Below are 13,181 nucleotides of genomic sequence, written 5' to 3'. Positions count from 1 at the left end.
CAAGAACACAAGCAATGGAACCACAATCAATCACGGGAAATGCACAAGCAACATGATGCACTACATGCATGATATGCGAGATATGATATGCGATGCATATGCGTGCTCCAGAAGAAAAACGGATGAACAAGGCAGTAACTTGGCAAACCAAGTATGCCACTGGAAAGATGAGATGATTTCGGTCGAAATCGATATAAAGATCACCGGAAACGGATGCACGGTTTGCAAATGGCAAGCAAAACAAGAATGACACGATTCTGCGATTAACAGCATGATAGCACTTAGAATACATCAAGTAACTATGCTATGGCACCCCAACATAGCAACAAAGCATATGACAGTAATCTACAGGAGATGCTTGACAAAAGATGAACACTGAGATACGGCTAGAGCACACCACAACAGGTTCAAACAAGCATGACAAAAGTGCAAAAGATATCAGGTTCACAGACTTAGTGAAATTACTGGACATGGCTGAAACAGCATCAGGTAGCAAAGTTCAGAGCAAGCAAAACACATGCTACAGGAACTTAACGTAGCAAAACAAGGCATAGCATGAATCTACTAAATGCATAGAACAAAAGTCCCTTACTGACCATGAGCCAAAAAGGAACTGAAGATATGATGGCAACCATGTAAACATAACAAGTTTCGTTAACAGGTTTCAGACTTGGCAGAAAACAGAACATGGCATTAACAGAATTATGAAGGCATGTTGGTGAGCTTGATTCACTCAACACAAAGCAATGCATGACAAAACAAGCATACCTACAGCAAGATGGCATGTTTATAAAGCTAACCATGGCAAGAACAAGTACATATCATGTATGGATCAACTACAACAACCTTGGCAATATAGAATATCATGTTAACAATCTGCCAGGAATATTTTATAGCAAAAGTAGAGCAAGATTAAGACATGCTATGGCACTCCATAATTTCAAACAAGGGCATGGATATATAGATAACAACTATATCTACAAAACATCTTTACTGAACATACCCAAAAGAAGCATGGATCTCTTTGTAGACACATGGATACGTGGCAACAAAATAACAGCAGTAACAGACAGCAAAATCCCAAGTCCCTGAAATCAGAAACATCACGAAGCCTAGTTTGCATGCTTGTCCTAGTCAGCACATAGATCAAAAAAATACATGACATACACCTCTATAAAGATAGCATGGCATAGATCAAAACACCTGTAGAGCTCATGCCCATAAGATGCACACATCAAATGCAACGAAAATAACAAATCCTCAAGTTCTGATAAGTAACAGCAGAAAACATCATATAGCATTCTTGCACCAGAGATTTGGGCATCAAGATGGACTCAAATGAACATGGCATAATGGAACACAATGAAGAGCATCACGAGACGAACATTTCGATATATTATGCACGCAAAACGGAGCAGTATGCGATGAGATATGATGCGATGAACAGGAGCATATAATGTAAAAATCTCAGGACTTGGAGAAATTCGGGGGAGGAGGAAAAGTCAACCGTCTTTGGTGGATCTGGATCGGAGCTCGTCGGAGCGGCTGCTCGCCGGAGAAGGAGGGACGGCGCGGCGGCCGGCGTGGGGCTCGGGGAAGGCGGCGGACGGCGGCGCGGGACGGCACCGGTGCAGGACGGCGGGCGGCGACCGGCGGGGAGGCGGCGACGGGCGGCGAGGCGCGGGACCGCACGGGCGAAGGCGGGTGGCGGCTCGCCGGCGACGACGCGCGGTGGGGCGGCGGAGGACGGCGAGGCGGCGATGGCGGCGGGGCCGGGCGCGCGGGCGGCGCTTGAGGGAGCCGGGCAGCGGGGATGGGCTCGGGCGCGGGGGGCCCGATTCGGGCCTCTGCGAGCCGCGGTCGGTGGGCGGCGGCGCTGCCACGTGGCAGGCTGGGGTTGGCGCGGGCGCGGCTTGGGGACGTCCGGCGGCGGCGGACGTGTCCGGTGGCGGCGGAGGGCAATTTTGCTAGGGTTAGGGGTGGTTTTGCCCGAAATTTCGGAGGGGGAGGTGTTTTTATAGGTAGACGGAGCTAGGAGACTCCAAATGGGGTGCGGTTTTCGCCCACACGATCGTGATCGAACGACCGAGAGCATGGAAGTGACTTAGATGGGTTTTGGGCTGTTTGGAGGGGGGTTTTGCTGCAACACACAAAAGGACTTTGCGGTTACCCGGTTAACCGTTGGAGCACCAAACGACCTCCAAATGGAACGAAACTTGACAGGTGGTCTACCGGTGGTGTACCAAGGCCACTTGGCAAGCCTCGGTCCATTCCGAGAACGTTTAACACCCGCCCACGAAAAGAAACAAGAGGGGTGCGCCGGTGCGCGTGGGAGTGTCGGATTGCAAAACGGACAACGGGGAAAATGCTCGGATGCATGAGACGAACACGTATGCAAATGAGATGCACATGATGACATGATATGAGATGCATGACACGAACAAAATGCAAAACGAAAGACAAAAACCCGACCACGAAGGGAATATCATAACACATAGCCGAAAATGGCAAGAGTTGGAGTTACAAATATGGAAAGTTACATCCGGGGTGTTACATTCGCGTTCTCCACGTGCCTACTTCTGCTCAGTTCGCTGATATCTTTACTAAAGGCCTGGCGACTACTCTGTCTCAAGACATTCGTTTCAGTCTCAACGTCGTCGAGCCTACCGTTGACACTGCGGGGGGATGTTATAATACAACTTGTAATAGGATTAGGACTCCTACTCGGTTTTTAATAGGGCTAGGTCAGGTGCGGCTTGGCTCTTATATATACCTCTTGTACTGGCACAATATTGCATCAACAATTATTCAATACAATTCTACAGCAAACACGCATCGCCGTCTCTCTCCTCGCTCACGGTAGTTGTCGCAGCGCATCGGCTCGTCGCCACCCACGGCCTCCCAGCACTTCCCCTTGCAACATCGTTACACCGTTTGCCGGCCCGACGGGTGCGGTGCCGGTGCTCGCATGGTCCGCCCCTTTGCAGCAAAACGAGCTGCCGGTCCCAGCAAATCAGCCTTGCGGTTCCAACATTCGTTGTCGGTGTAGCGCCCCACCATAGCCGTCATCGAAGCCAGTTGCCGCAACGGTGGGTGCCGGTTTCAATATCCAGACACATCGGTTACAGCATCCCGTCGGGTCATGGTCACCACTGGAAAAGCTTCGGGTAGTCGCATTCCAGCATCTAGTGATCGTGGATTCGTGGTTCCAGTTTTTGCCAACGCGGTTGCAACACTTGTTAGCCGCCATCGTCGGGTACGACCACTATTGCAACATCCTCCCAGCCGGTTCAAGCATCCTGCAACTGCCGTTTGCAGCATACAGCCTCGCCATGGGTTGCAGCACGCCGCACCGACGGTCCCTAGCTCTATCATGGCCGGTTGCAGCATGCCCCCCACACCGGCGGCCGCAACTTAGTTTGTCCCCGCTGGCACCGACGCAACGCGCGCCCAAGGCATCGAACCACTTGTCGGTGCTGAACCTCCTGGATTCACATCATCCTCCCATGGCCGCCGTCGTAGCTCGTCGTCCCGGTGGCAAAAGAGGGCACGATGTGTGGATACAAGAGGTCATCCATGGCGGTCGAAGAGGAAATAAAGGGAAAGAGAAGGGAAGTGTTGAGGGGATAATGAATGGGTGGAGGAGATAATGGGAGGGAAGCGAGCGATGCATGGGGCCCAGAGCTGCGTGATGCACTGAGCGAGCAACCAACAGAAATCTCGCCCAATCGTCCGATTTAAAACAATTCCCAATCTTAAATGACTACACTTTTGAATAAATTCATACCATAATTTTTTACTAGAAGTAAATAAGATAATTTACAAAATTCATATAAACAATGCGAACAGTGCAACAAGATCCAATTGGGGAGTTGTGAACTTCTTCAGCTGTAAGGACATATAATGGCACCTGATGCAAAAACCCCATCATTCCCTCCTTTAGAATCCTCCTACTCTTTGCTGGGTTCAGAATGTGGCTTCAACATAGACACAAAGCCAACAACTTCTACAGCCAAAAACACTTTATGGCAAAGATGGACACTTGATATATTGATTCAAGCATTCCCTCAGGTATTGATAGCACATGGCAAAATAATAGCAGGATGTCCAAAGTGTGATTTGCATTGGAATATTATGGCACGACACGACACATAGGGAGGTGGGTGAGGTTGGACCAATATTTGTCTGCAGAAGCCATTCACATTTGTCATAGAGGAACTGGAAGGGTTATCAACATTCACTTGGGGGTTATTCTCAAGGACTCGTCGTAAAGAACTAAAAGGCCAATCACTTAGTTGGCATTAAGAATCAGTAATGTATATCAAGTGTTTTCTAATCTTAGTTTTTGTTATCCTTTTGTGCAGGATTTTGTACGAGAGATGTCAGAGAAAGATCAGAAGATCAACTCATTAATAAATATGGGATTTTCTAAACATGAAGCTAATATGGCTATTACATGATGTGGTATCAGTGGTTGTAAAATTGTTCCTTGATGTTCATTTTCCTATGGAAAAGGCTCCTTATGATATATATATATATATATATATATATATATATATATATCTGTTAAAATATTTAGGTGCGGATGTTGATCTCTCTATATTAGTTGATTCGATTAGTGCATCACAGGTTGCAGGCGATTTTAACTTACAAGGCCAACAGGTAGTTTGTGGTTTGATGTACATTGGAATAAGAAAATGGTTTTTCTCCTTTAATTTGATGTAAGGGCACTGCAATATGTGTACATTTGGCAGGTTATGGGCATACACTTAAAATCTTTAGAGGAGAAAGAAAGCAAGAATGATGGTAGAGAGCAAGAAAAAGAAGAAGCGGTATGGAGGTACAACACAGGTCAATTTGGATTACAACCATGATTAACATCTATGCCTCTCCCAAAACCAATGGTTGGATTTACCTGCCCAATTGTAGCCCACCATCAGTCAGATTGACCAAAATTATTCTTAAACAAGATACTAGACCACCTTTTTCTACTATGAAAATGTGGCCAAAGCTCCCTGACGTGTATGGACGACCATATAAAGATTCCTGTATGAAATTCAACCCGAGTGCGTATGGATTCTAAGCATCTGTGTGCAACAACAAGGAAAAGAGCCTAGATCCATAATTTTCCAATTTAGAACACAACACCTCTTATTCCTCTGCCTCCAAAGGCCATATTTGAGGCATTCCCTCATTACAAGAAGCGGTGGCCTTCTTGGGACTCGGAACGCAGCCCAACTACTTGTGAACAAGTTTGGCAAGTGTAAGGCTGATAGAATGGTTCAAGTGTGATCTTTCCACCATGGGCAAGCCACCCTCAAAGTGTTCAAAGATATTCCATCCATTAGTGCAAAAAGGAGAATCTTGTCTGGGTTGGAAAGAACAAGTGACTCCATTGGAGCATCAATAGATTGAATATCTAATTGGTTAATCAAAGGGGCACACAAGGGGAGGACGACTTATTCCAAGTTGATATTGTTGCTTACCACTTGTTGAGATATTGATTGAAGTATCCCCTTGGTACTGATAGTTCATGCCATAAGAATAGCAGGATGTACAAAATTTGACTGGCATCAGAATATTATGGCATGGCACATGGGGAGGCGAGGCCGAGGCAGTATCTTGTCTTTAGAAGCCATTTACACTTGGTATAGAAGAACCAGAAGTGTTATCAACATCTACTAGCGAGTTATTCCAAAGGCCTTGTTGTAAGGAGCTAAAATGCCTGTCACTTAGTTGGCATTAAGATGTCAGTAATATATAGTAAGTGTTCTCTAATATTAGTTTTTGTTATACTTTTGTGCAGGATTTTGTACGAGAGATGTCAGAGAAGGAGAAGAAGATCAACTCGTTAGTAGATAATGGAGTTTTTTGTAGATGAAGTTAATACGGCTATTACAAGATGTAGTATCAGTCCTTTTAAAATTGTTGCCTTGATGCTCATTTTTCTAAGGAAAAGGCACCTTAAGATAATGGACCACGATTTTTCTACTATGAAAATGTGGCCCAAGCTCCTAGACGTGTATGGACGACCATTTCAAGATCTCAATATCACATTCAACCTAAGTTTATGTGTTCTAAGCATTAGTGCGTGACAACAAGGAAAAAAGGGTACATCTATAATTTGCCAATTGAGAACAGAGCAGATCTTCTTCCTCTGCCTCCAAAGCCCACATTTGAGGTATTCCTTCATTACAAGAAGTGGTGGCCTTCCCGGGACTCGGGAACGAAGCCCAACTGCTTGCGAAGAAGTGTGGCAAGTGTAAAGCTGATAGAACGGTTCAGGTGTGATCTTTACACCACGGGCAATCCGACGCCTCAAAATTTTTAAAAATATTCCATCAACCAGTGAAAAAAAGGAGAATCTTGTGTCTGGGTTGGAAAGAACAAAGTCCCTCAATTGGAGCCTCGAGAGATTGAATATCTGCTCGGTTTCCCAAAGGACCACACAATGGGACGACAACTTATTCCAAGTTGAAACTGTTGCTTACCACTTGTTGATAGATTGAAGTACCCCCTTGGGTATTAATAATTCATGCCGTAAGAATAGAAGGATGTCCAAAATGTGATCGGCATAAGAACATTATGTGATGACACATAGGGAGGTGAGGCCGGGCATGCATCTTATCTGCAGAAGGCATTCATACTTGGCATAGAGGAACTGGAAGTGTTATAAACGTTTACTTGGGAGTTATTCTAAGGGACTCGTCGTAAAGAGCTGAAATGCCAGTCACTTAGTTGGCACTAAGAAGTCACTAATATATAGTAACTATTCTCTAATATTAGTTTTTTCATACTTTTGTGCTATTTTTTGTAGGAGAGATGTTAGAGAAGGACAAGAAGATCAACTATTAGTAGATATTGGGATTTTTTTGAAGATGAAGCTAATGTGGCTATTAAAAGATGTGGTATCAGTTCTTTTAAAATTGTTGCCTTGATATTCATTTTTCTATGGAAAAGGCACCTTAAGATAAGGGACCACCTTTCTTATATTATGAAAATGTGGCCCAAGCTTTTAGACATGTATGGACGACCATTTCAAGATCTCTGTATGGCATTCAAGTTGAGTTTGTGGGTTCTAAGCATTCGTGTGCGTAAGTGTAGCGACCCGACCTCAGACGGTCAAGTCTCTGTGCATCTGTGCCATCTCTGGATCGGTATGCTAGCACACACAGTACATCAATGTATATATCAAAGTGCAATCACATGTATAAATAACGTAAAACTGATATATACCTCATAGTCTCAGCGGAAACAATCAATCGGGTGTGGAGTCCCATCAACGCCATCGGCAGGTTGAGTGTAGACCGTAACCCAATCAACAAAACTCACTCATCGTATAAAATCCTGCAACATGATACGTTGCAGCCGTGTAGGTCAGTACATTGAATGTACCGGCAAGATCACTGTAGGAAAAATGGATGATAAACTATACTATATGCAATATGGCTTTGTGGCTATGGGTCTGAGTTTTGTTTGCGCAAAAGCTGATTTTATTTTCCCTACAACAAAGGAATATGAGGAGTCTGTGCTACAGAGTTTTCTATCATGACATGGTTCCGCCAACCGATGCCTCATAATCCAAAATCATCATAAGTTGCCCACAATTATGTTATCAGTCCGGTGTTGAGAGTTCCGAGATAGATCCAAGTCCAGAGGCTCAAATTGTCCATAACCGGGGACACGGCTAATCGATTAGGTTTTAACCCTCTGCAGAGGTTTGTACACTTTACCCACAAGATTCGATCCCTCTTTTTACGTTCTCGCACTTCAGGGTGTTTGAGAACAAGATGACCGAAACATGGTCTTCCGAAGAGTTCCTCTAACCACTGTCCGGTGCTCATCCAATCCTATCGTAGTTCTACATCTGCTAGCACCGTCCCAGCCAGAGTCACAACTAAGGTCAACCAAGCCAGAGCCCATAGTGACTTGCGATTGCACAGGTAAGCTTCCGGGCATGAAGTATTCTTTCGTCTCTTTGAGTCTGGGTGAAGCTTTCGGCAAGATGTCATGGCGCTTCTCCATGCATCCCGGCCATCCACTGGTTTCTCCAGGGTGCCCGTCAACCGTCCTTCACCCAGTAGTGTGTATTGAATTCTTGTCTCGAGTCTCGAAATCTTGAAGTCTTGAAAGTCCTGAAGATGCAGTCCTTGCCGATGCCATCATGAATTTGTCATCATTGACGTAGAGTCCTCCATTCTCACACCACTCCCGACAACTCATACCAACCCCGTCTACTATAGCGTAGCATTGAAACTAAACAACGTCCCGGGCGGTAACAGGGAGATGGGTTCCTACCTCATGCATTCTACTCAACTACAAGATTCAATAACACTACTAGAGGGATTGTTAAAAGGGTGCTACTACATGCAAATAAAACATAGGTATGAAAAACATGGTCAAAGTGAACTTGCTTGGTGTTACTGTGAAGATTATATCGCTCTCAGAGAAATCCTGATAGCACTATTCGTCACTCTCCGAAGAAAATCTAGTCAAACATTGCATTCACATAAGCAATCATTCTAGCAAGCAATTTCTAGCAATCATAATTCTCAATAAACAACAAGGAAATCAAATAATAAAACCCAAATAAAATCCAAAGGACTTCAAGCAAAACTACGAGAAAAACTAAGGAAAAGTCTAAGGCATTACTACAAACAATATAAATATTTTTTCTTTGTCCTACATAAAACTAAACAACAAAATAAAGCTCTAAACTAATAAATTAACAGAAAAGAAAATATAAAACAACTAAGTTAACAGAAAGTATTTTTCATAAAATTTTATTTGCAAAATGAAACAAATAAAAAGCTTTTATGAAACACTAACTATGACCTAAACAAGTTTTCATACAAAACTAAATAAAATAAAATTTTAAAATACAAATAAAATTTTCTTTGGTTGACTAACAGAAACAAAACTAAATTTTTCAAAGGTGACAAAAAGAAATAATTTAAAACTAATAAAAACAATAAAGAAAAGACTAAAACAAAACTATAACTAAAACAGTACTGTTTTGCTAAAAACCTAATTTAAAATATACTAAAAATAAATAACTACATGCTACTGGATAGACAAAACCATAATAAAACAGTAGCAAAAAGAATCAATAAAAAATATTCTATAAAACTCAAAATATGACCAAAATAGTGATTTGAACAAATTCATGCAAACTCAATTTTAAACTACTAAAATTTGAAATCCAATTGCACTAACAGAAGCTAAATGAAATTTTCAATCTAATGCAAAAAGAATCACTCAATTTGGGTCTAAAAGATAAAAGATATTGAATATCTAAGATTGAAACTTTTCTGTTTTTAAAACAGAAACAAAACAAAAACAAAAAAACAGATCGGGCACTAGCTACAAGTCGGGCTGCTATTGGGCCAGGGAAGTGGGTGATCCGAATCTATACGGTACTCGGCTGTAAGATAACTAAAATTCTAGTCCGCTCTTAATAAAATAATAGCGGACCGGTTCGATCTAACCGAAGAAAACCGATCTACTAAACCGATCTAAATAAAACCGATCAATATAAAAAACCAAAACATTTTTTTTCTAACTGAAAGGAAGAACATGCATACGCTTACAGAGAAGATCATGCGTGTCGGGTCGGCTTCGGATCCGGTGGAGCGGCGGCCCCGGCGGTCGTGGGCGGCGGTGGCAGTGTCCAGGCGATGCAGTGCGGCGAGGGCGTCCGATTTTCTGTTGATGGTGAGGCGAGGAGACGTCGGGGTCGAGCGGGCGTTGGCGCAAACTCTCGTGCTCTGCGTGAACTCCAGCGGCGTTGCGAGCTTGAGGCGGTGGCTCCGGTTGAACCTGGGTGCCTAAAGTATGTCAAAAAGATGCGTAAAGACGAGAGGTAGGAACCTCTGGAAAGAGAGGCCTCGAAGAGCTCACGGGCGGTTGAAGTCGAGCGGTGAACTCTGATCGGCTGGCCTAGATTGGAACGGCGACGGCGTCACTTAGAGATGGTTTTGGCGAGGGTTTTAAAGGGGAATCGGACGAGGACGACCTCGGGTATTTATAGGACATATTGCTTGGGGATGGGGTCGACCCGGAGTAGGGTTTCCACGAAGATCGGACGCGGAACGGCGTCGTGTACGTGTACGTGTACCTGTAGGACTCTGTTTTGTACGTGAGGAAGAGGAAAGAAAGGTGGGGTCCAGCGCCAGAGAGAGAGCGAGGGAAAACGGTGCGGGCGATCGGATAGAAAGGGATTCGGCGCTTGCGCGCCGAGCTGGGCCAGTGGGTCGCAGGTGAGGGGAGAGAGAGATGGGCCTCGGTGGCTTCGGCCGTTTATTTTTTTTAAATAATATTATATAGGCATATAATATATCAAAATATTCATAAAAAGAAATCCTAAAATGTGAACATAGTTGCGGGTACAAATAAAATACACAAAAATGTAGATAAAGCAAACAGTGCTACTGTTGCATTAAAAATGCAAATTAAATTATTTAAAATACCAAAATGATCTCAAACTCATTTTTCTCCATTTTTTTCTACGGTAGGGAATCATTTTACCCTTTTTCATATATTTTATTTTTGGAGAAAAATAATTTGAAGAAAAACCAAATAACTCTAAATTGAAAAAAATGGGTTTCAAAAGAACTTTCAATTTTATTCTTTTAAACTTCCAACTCATATTTCACATAATTTGAAGAAGTCATTTTATCTTCTCTCATGAAAATCATTGAGTTGCATAAAGTTTCTGGTTTGAATTATTGCAAATTAAATTCAAATATTTTCAAAACTCTTTTCCTTTTAATTGGAAGAAGTCATGTCATCTTCACTCTAGGATTTTGCATTTGAAAAGAATTTGAATTCATGGAGATCAGAATGCAAAGTGAAAAGTTTGGGAAAGTCATTTCATTCCCTCTCATTCAACTTTCAAAAAGTTTCAAATTCCACTCTATTTCGCACAATCAGTCACACAACAATCAAACAAACAATCATAAATATTTATTTAATATAACATTCCAAAATTTAGAATTTTGGGATGTTACAGTAAGGAAGGAAAAAAGGCTACATCCATAATTTTCCAACCGAGAATAGAGAACCTCTTCTTCCACTGCCTCCAAAGGCCATTTTTGAGGCATTCCCTCATTACAGGAAGCACTGGCCTTCCTCGGACTCGAAAATCTAGCTCAACTTCTTACGAAGAAAGTGTGGCAAGTGAAAAGCTGCCAGAATAGTTCAGGTGTGATCTTTCCAGCACGGGCAATCCACTGCCATGAAGTGTTAAAAAATATGTCATCAACCAGTACAGAAAAGTGAATCTTGTCTGGGTTTTAAAGAACAAAGCCGCTCCATTAGAGCCTCAAGAAATTGAATATCTACTCGGTTTCCCTAAGGACCACATAAGGGGACGACAACTCATTCCAAGTTGATAATGTTGCTTACCACTTGTTAATATATTGATTGAAGTACCCCCTTGTGAACTGATAGTTCATGCCACAAGAATAACAGGATGTACGAAATATGATTGGCATCGGAATATTATGGCATGACACACAGGGAGGTGAGGCTACGCCAGTATTTTCTCCACCGAAGCCATTCATACTTGGCATATAAAAACTAGAAGTGTTATCAATATTTACTTGGGATTTATTCTCAAGGACTCCTCATAAATAAGTGAAATGCCTTTCACTTAGTTGGCCTTAAGAAGCCAGTAATACATAGCAAGTGTTCTCTAATCTGAGTTTTTGTTATACTTTCCTGTAGGAGTTTGGATGAGAGATCTCAAAGAAGGACAACAAGATCAACTCATTAGTAGATAATGGTTTCTTTTGAAGATGAAGCTAATATGGCCATTACAAGATGTGGTATTAGTCTGTGTAAAATTGTTGCCTTGATGTTCATTTTCCTACGTAAAAGGCAGCTTAAGATAATGGACCACCTTTTATATACTATGAAAATATGGCCCAAGCTCCATGTGTTTATGGATGAGCATTTCAAGATCTCTGTATGACGTTCAACCTGAGTTTGTGTGTTCTAAGCATTTGTGTGTAGCAGCAAGGAAAAGAAGCTACATGCATAATTTGCCAACTTATAACATATTTGAGGCATTCCCTCATTACAAGGTGTGGCGGCCTTCCTGGGACTCAAGAATGCAGCTCTACTTCTTGCAAAGAAGTGTGGCAAGTGCAAAGCTAACAGAACGGTTGTGATGTGATATTTGCAGCACAGGAAATCCACTGCCCCGAAGTGTTAAAAATATGTCATCAATCAATGCAGAAAGGAGAATCTTGTTTGGATTGGAAAGGACAAAGTCACTCCATTGGAGCCGCAGGAGATTGAATATCTACTCGGTTTTTGAAAGGACCACACAAGGGATGACAACTCATTCAAAGTAGATATTGTTGCTTACCACTTGTTGATATATTGATTGAAGTATCCCCTTGTGTACTGATAGTTCATGCCACATGAATCACAGGATGTCCAAAATGATTGGCATCAGGATATTATGGCACGATACACAGGGATGTGAGTCTGGGCCGGTATTTTGTATGCAGAAGCCATTCATACTTCGCATAGAGAAACTTGAAGTGTTATAGACATTTACTTGGGAGTTATTCATGAAGACTCATCGTAAAGAGGTGAAATGCAGTCACTTAGCTGGCATGAAGAGGTCAGTAATACATAGCAAATTTTCACTAATGTTAGTTTTTGTTATACACTTTTCTGCATGAATTTGGATGAGAGATGTCAATGAAGGATGAGAAGATCAACTTATTACTCCCTTCGTCCCATAATATAAGTCGTTTTGCAGGCTATGCTAGTTAAAAAATGTCTTACATTATAGACGGAGGGAGTTGTAAATAATGGGCTCTTTTGAAGATGAAGCTAATATGGCTATTACAACATGTGGTATTAGTCCTTTTAAAATTATTGCCTTGATGTTCATTTTTCTATGGAAAAGGCACCTTAAGATATGGACCACCTTTTTCTACTACGAAACTGTGGCCCAACCTCCTAGATGTGTCTGGATGACCATTTCAAGATCTTTGTATGACATTGAACCCGAGTTTATGGTTCTAAGCATTACAGTCCATCAGCAAGGAAAAAAGGCTACACCCATAATTTACCAATTGAGAACACAGTACCTCTTCTTTCTCTTCATCCAAAGGCCATATTTGAGGCATTCCCTCTTTACAAGAAGCGGCGGCCTTCCTAGG

At 42.5% G+C, this 13,181-nt stretch overlaps 1 pseudogene; it reads left to right on the top strand.

The window, feature by feature from the left end:
• The first annotated feature begins 3,142 nt into the window (after window positions 1-3,142).
• LOC141020659 (DNA (cytosine-5)-methyltransferase DRM2-like) lies at window positions 3,143-12,391 on the top strand (annotated as a pseudogene).
• The last annotated feature ends 790 nt before the right edge of the window (window positions 12,392-13,181 follow it).

The sequence above is a fragment of the Aegilops tauschii genome, chromosome 3, assembly GCF_002575655.3.
Source record: "Aegilops tauschii subsp. strangulata cultivar AL8/78 chromosome 3, Aet v6.0, whole genome shotgun sequence".
NCBI classification, from domain to species: domain Eukaryota; kingdom Viridiplantae; phylum Streptophyta; class Magnoliopsida; order Poales; family Poaceae; genus Aegilops; species Aegilops tauschii.
This window is presented reverse-complemented; position numbering and strand designations above follow the sequence as displayed.